Here is a 6,315-nt window from a genome sequence, read left to right on the forward strand (position 1 = left end):
ATGAGAAAACTAGAAGAATTCCAAAGGAATCCAACACTGCAGACTTTTCGCTGGTTAAGAACTACGTTCTCAAAGACCGTTTGGAATGAGACAGTTTTCTCTCTGCTCCATTGCTCAGTGGCACCCATTGATTTCACGTGGTCTGTTGTCCTATTCTGTGTCACAAGGATTCAGATAGGGACGGTAAACTTTCACGATTCCGTATTGTATTAAGCCCGTCTAAAGTCCATCTGTTATTTGTTAAAATAGCATATGGGTTTACATTTTTAAGCAATTTGATTCTGACAGATTTTTATTTTTTGAACAAAATGGAGTTTCTATTAAATGCTTCATGCAAATTATAAATAAACCTCGTTTCCTCTTTTGTATTCCAATGCACCTGTGCGTGAGCCGTCAGTAGCTCAGTGCTGGGTCGTCGGGTTGGCCAGGACGCCCTCCGTGCTGTCTTCTGCACCATCAGGAGCTTAGAATTCCATCCCTACATGTGCAACACACAGAGCACAAATGCTGTCCCTTCTAAGAAGTGTCCTTCGTTACGGGGCAACATGCTCGTCTCCCCCACCCACATGTTTGTGCCTCCGGGCTTGTTTCCTCCCAGCGCCAGACTTCCCGCTGATGGTCCTGCAGCCACACTGGTTTTCTGGCTACCACACTGGGGTGCTGGAAGTGCCCCACCTCCAGATGAGGGGTCTCGGGGTGGATTAGGGCAGAGGTCCCATTCATCCACATTCATGGTCCTATTGAGACAGCACTATGCTGTCTGGCCATTTGATGTGGGTATGGCAAAGCTTCTCTCATGAGGGGAGAGCATCCATATGAGACAGCAGAGATACAAGGAAACCACAGGGAAGAGCAGTATTTTTACTTCAAACCAGGTGCATTGCAATAGGGGCCTTGATGACAAATGAGCAAAGCTTCACGGTGGGATAAAGATGGACAAGACTAATTCAGCCAATAGGAATTGCCAAATCCTGGGAAAATCTCTGAAGCGGGAATCTGGTGAGGAGTGGACACCTAATGTCACATCTCATTGTCAGGGCAGCAGGACTCACCATCACACCCATGCTATGTGCCTCTACGGAAATTTCGCACAGAGTTACTGTACAGAACGAGTTATGGTTTCCTGCAGAAGAATTCGAATGGGCCCAACTAATTGTTATGCTTACTTTAAAAACGAAATAATGCTGCCCCTTTCTGTTCCTTTCCATGGGCTTTTCCTACCACCTTCAGTCTTCACAATACTGTCAGTATAAATATAAATATACTTACATATATATGTGTATATATATATAATCATTAAATATATATATTAAAAACATATATTTATATGTAGGATAAATTTATATGATATAAATAATTTATATGTATATATATTTACTAATGGTCCAAGGATGATTAGAAACACCTTTTTCATTCAACACATATTTAATAATATTCACCTGAAAACGTGCAAATCCCTGGCTAGACTCTTAAATTAATTTTTCTTTTAAACTGGATTCCATTGGAATGTACCTCTTCTTTAATTCAAATCCCATCTTCCTATCTCCTCTCTATCCAACCACATGGGCTCCAGCATTATCAACAAGTATTAGGCACTTTTCCTAAGCATGGTTTAAAAGGGCCACCTGGATTGTCACCAGACTGCGTAGTCCTGGTGGCCAATGTTCACTCCAAAAGGAACGAAGACAACCTCTGTTTTCGGTTCTGCACGCAGGGAGCATTGCAGCTGTCACTCCACGGTAACAACATGTGACAGCCACACAGACTGAAATATCAGGAAGTCTTCTTGGATGCGTAAGTGAGGGGAGGACGCAAAGCAGGCCACAGACCCCACGACTGGAGACACCGAAAGGGAGTGACACCTTATCGGGAGCAGGGACTCAGTGAAACCGCCATGGGAACAGGTGCCCGATTAGGGACCCCTGCACTGGGAGTGGCACTGAGGGCCCTGTGTGGACACGTCTCAGAAATGAAAACTCCAAGGGGACCCAGTTACGAGGGGCCTCCTCAACACCGTGAGAATTACCACCAGGTTCCCACGTTAACATCAGAGAAGTCTCTTGGCGCTTCCTACAGCAGAGGCGGGGGGAGAAGGGAATCATGGCAACATGCACCAGAGCCTCTCCTCTTCTTAACCAGGCCTTAGCACAGGGGAAACGAGTTACCCAGAGCCTGACCCCCTAGGGAATTACCAGCCCCTAACTGACCTGGGGAAGTGAAATACCCACGTGCATCTCTCTATAGCCTTCGGGGAGAGAAAATCATAGAATCGTGTGTGAAGTCCACAGTCCAGAGGCTCAGGCTCACTGAAGACTAGCCCTTATTCTAGAACTAACCAGAGAAGCTCCCCTCACTTACTCACCACCCCAGCACGGGAGGCCTAGTTACAGCAGTTCATCTACCCGTATATCGTGCTCAGCCAGCAAAAAAAAAAAAAAAATGACAAGGCACAGCAAAGGGCAAAAAACAATTTTGAAGAGACAGAACAAGCATCGGGACCGACGTGGTCATGATGTTGGAGTTATCAGGTAGGGAATTTAAAGCGACTCTGATGAAAAGGTTGAGGGCTGCAGGGGCTGGAGCAGACAGCGTGCAAGGCCAGACGGGCATGTGATCAGGGAGATGGAAATCTTTAGGAAGAACCCGAGACAGGCGCTAGAGATCACAAATCCTGTGATGGAAATAAGGAACCCCTTTAATGGGCCTACTGGTCATCTGGACCTGGCCGAGCTTGGACTTTCTCAGCTAGAGGATATACGAATAGAATCCTTCAAACCCAAAAAGCAAAGAAAACAAGCCTGAAAGAGTGGAATGTCGTGTGCAAGAATTGGGGGATAACCCCACAGGTGTACCAGGCTTGTCTGGAAACACCAGACGGAGAAGAAAGAGCAAGAGAGTGGAGGAACATTTGGAACGATGATTGAGAAGCACTGCTGACTGGTGAAGGAACAGACAAGCAGATCAATGGAACAGAGCAGAGCGCCCAGAAGCAGACCCCATGAGTGCTCGCCTGACCTGTGACCAAGGAGCAAAGGCAGCACAATGGAGTGAGGACTGCCTCATCAGCACGCGCTGCCGGAACAACTGAATGTCCACACGCAGAGCACATGTGCTAGACACAGACCCTACACGCCTTGCAAACCTGGCTCAGGGTGCGGCACAGACCTATGTGGAAAATGCAAAACTATAAAACTCCTAGAGATGTCACGGAGAAAACCTAGCCTGGGTGTAACGATGCCCTTTTAGGGACGGTGCTAAAGATGCAACCCAGGAAGGAAGAAAACCATACACTGGAGTTTGTTAAAATTAAAAACTCTGCTCTCTGAAAGGCAAGGTCAAGGGAATGAGAAGACAAGCCACAGGCTGGGAGAAAATGTTTGTAATGATCAAGATATGTCAAAGAAATCGATTAAAGAAATGTCATCCAAAATAAACCCTCAGGGGCACCTGGGTGGCTTAGTCATTAAGCGTCTGCCTTTGGCTCAGGGCGTGATCCTGGCATTCTGGGATCGAGCCCCACATCAGGCTGCTCCGCTGGGAGCCTGCTTCTTCCTCTCCCACTCCCCCGGCTTGTGTTCCCTCTCTCGCTGGCTGTCTCTTTCTCTGTGTCAAATAAATAAATAAATAAATAAATAAATAAATAAATTCTTCAAAAAAAAATAAATAAACCCTTAAAACTCAACAATAAGAAACAACCTGATTTAAGAAGGGCCAGAGACCTTACCAGACCCCTCAGCAAAGAAGACATGTGATGGCATGTGAGCACATGAACAGACACTCCGTGTCCTACGTCAGCGGGGAAGTGCAAATCCAGACAACGAGACACCACAGCACACCTAGCAGAACGGCCGAAACCCAGAACACTGACCACACCAAATGCTGCCGAGGGTGCGGCCCATCTAGTAATTGTGTTTTTCGGTATTTGCCCAAAGGAGTTGAAGATGTATGTCCAAACAAAAACCTGTATGCACACTATATTTACAGCAGCTTTTTCATAACATCAAAACTTGGAAGCCATAAGATGCCCTGCAGGAGGTAACCAGATAGGTAAATGGGGGTCCATCCAGACCATGAATATTACTCAGCCCTAAAAGGAAATGAATGAGCTATCAAACCACGGGAAGACATGGAGGAACCTTAAATGCATGTTAACTAAGTGGAAAAAGCCAATCTGAGAAAGCCTACATATTATAGGATTCCAGCTACATGACATTCTGGAAAAGGTAGAACCATGGAGACGGTAAGAAGGTCAGGTTGCCAGGATTGGGACTGGGAGTGGGGGGGGGAGAATGAACAGAGGGCTAAGGCTTTATAGGGCAGGGAAACTACTCTGTATGATATTATAATGATGAGTAGAAGTCATTGGACATTTGTCCAAACCCACTGAATGTACACCGAGAATGACTGAGAAGGTCAACTATGGACTTCGGTGATTCAGATGTTTCAATATAGGTTCACCCTTGGAAGATGCGTCCGACTGCGCTGGGGGCTGCTCGTACTGGGGTGGGCTGAGCATGTGTGGCCAGGGCATCTACAGGAAGTCTCTGCACCTTCCTCTCAGTTTCACTGTGAACTTAAAATTGCCCTAAAAAAAATGCCTTTAAAAAAGAAAAAGCGGGCACAGGGGTGGCTCTGTCAATTGAGCGTCTGACTCTTGATTTTGACTCAGATCATGATCTCAGGCTCGTGGGATCTAGCCCTGTGTCAGGCTCCATGCTGAGCGGGGAATCTGCTTGGGATTCTCTCCCTCCCCTCCTCCTCTGCCCCTCCCCCAACGCACTGTCTCCCTCTAAGAGGAAAAAAAGGAAAAAGGCCTTAAAGTTTATCAAATCGAGATGGAAATTACTGCCTCATAAAAGCAGAACAGAAGTCTCATTGTCAACTGAATATTTTATTTAAGTTTAATTATAAAGCAATAATAAAAATATATGTTTATTTGAAGAAAAAGATGCATAATAGTAAACTTTATGGTCTACTAACTGTTGAAATCTGATTGGCATTTGACTGTCTTGTGTCCTAGTACAATATCGTGATGGTATTTTTATGGGTGCTGCTAAAACACAGTTAAAAATAAAATGTAGAACTACAGTAAGTTTATCATGTTCTCTTTTATTAGAAGTTATGAGCAGAACAGGGGCGCCTGGGTGGCACAGCGGTTGAGCGTCTGCCTTCGGCTCAGGGCGTGATCCCGGCGTTATGGGATCGAGCCCCACATCAGGCTCTTCTGCTATGAGCCTGCTTCTTCCTCTCCCACTCCCCCTGCTTGTGTTCCCTCTCTCGCTGGCTGTCTCTATCTCTGTCGAATAAATAAATAAAATCTTTAAAAAAAATTTTAAAAAAAGAAGTTATGAGCAGAACAAAGCGACTTGTTTATTTCAATGCTCGTGAAAGACGAGGAGGAACAGCTACCAACGACTGGGGCTGCAGTCCTCACGCTGGGCCGCTCACGGGTCCAAAATACGAAATCCTCGGAAGACACACATGAGCTGAGTGCTCTTCCTGTTCCCATTATACAGATGGTGGGAACAGAACGGACGTGACTTGCTCGAGCTTGCACAGCAAGGAAGTGATGGGCAAGGGATTTGAACTCCGGCCATTTGCTCCTGTGTCCTACCTCTGACCACTTCATGACATTCAGCCAGAAACCGTCTCAGCCGGGGCGGCGTTGTCCTCATACCTGCGCTGAGACCTACACGCCAGCAGCTCTTGTTTCAATTATCTCGGACTCCAGGTCTGGCACAGACTAGGTTCTGCCGTCAGATGGTGGAAGGCAGACAGAGACTTTCTTCTTGACAAAACAATTAATAATACATTCTACCTCACAAAACTATTTGCTGAATTATATCACTAAGCAGCTTCAAAAATCAGTCAGAATTCACCTATGTAGCATCTAAAACTATCAGGGCTCTGTAACCCATTGTTCTTTTTATTACATATAAGTTTTGTTTTTATAAGAATCTTTTTATGTGAACTTTAGACATAATATAGTCAGAAGCTTCCTTTTTTGGGTAGCAGTGATTTGTCTCACCTGTGTCTGATGTTACACAGGAATGAATGGCACGATTACCCGTAGGCGGGCCACCGGAAAGGAGTCACACATACAGAATTGGGAGAACGCGGCATTTTCACAAACCATTTATGGGATTGCCTTCTTTGGCACTGACCTTTTATACTGAATTAAAATTAGTATGGTCTCATACCATAAGCCAAATTTGCTTGAAGCTTCCCTCAAGAGATCACAAGCATCCTTCCATTTCCTGCCCTGGATATTGGGTTCGAGTGCCAGTATAACGGGCAGAGATCCAGTCATAGATA

This window comes from Ailuropoda melanoleuca, chromosome 14 (genome assembly GCF_002007445.2).
Source record: "Ailuropoda melanoleuca isolate Jingjing chromosome 14, ASM200744v2, whole genome shotgun sequence".
NCBI classification, from domain to species: Eukaryota; Metazoa; Chordata; class Mammalia; order Carnivora; family Ursidae; genus Ailuropoda; species Ailuropoda melanoleuca.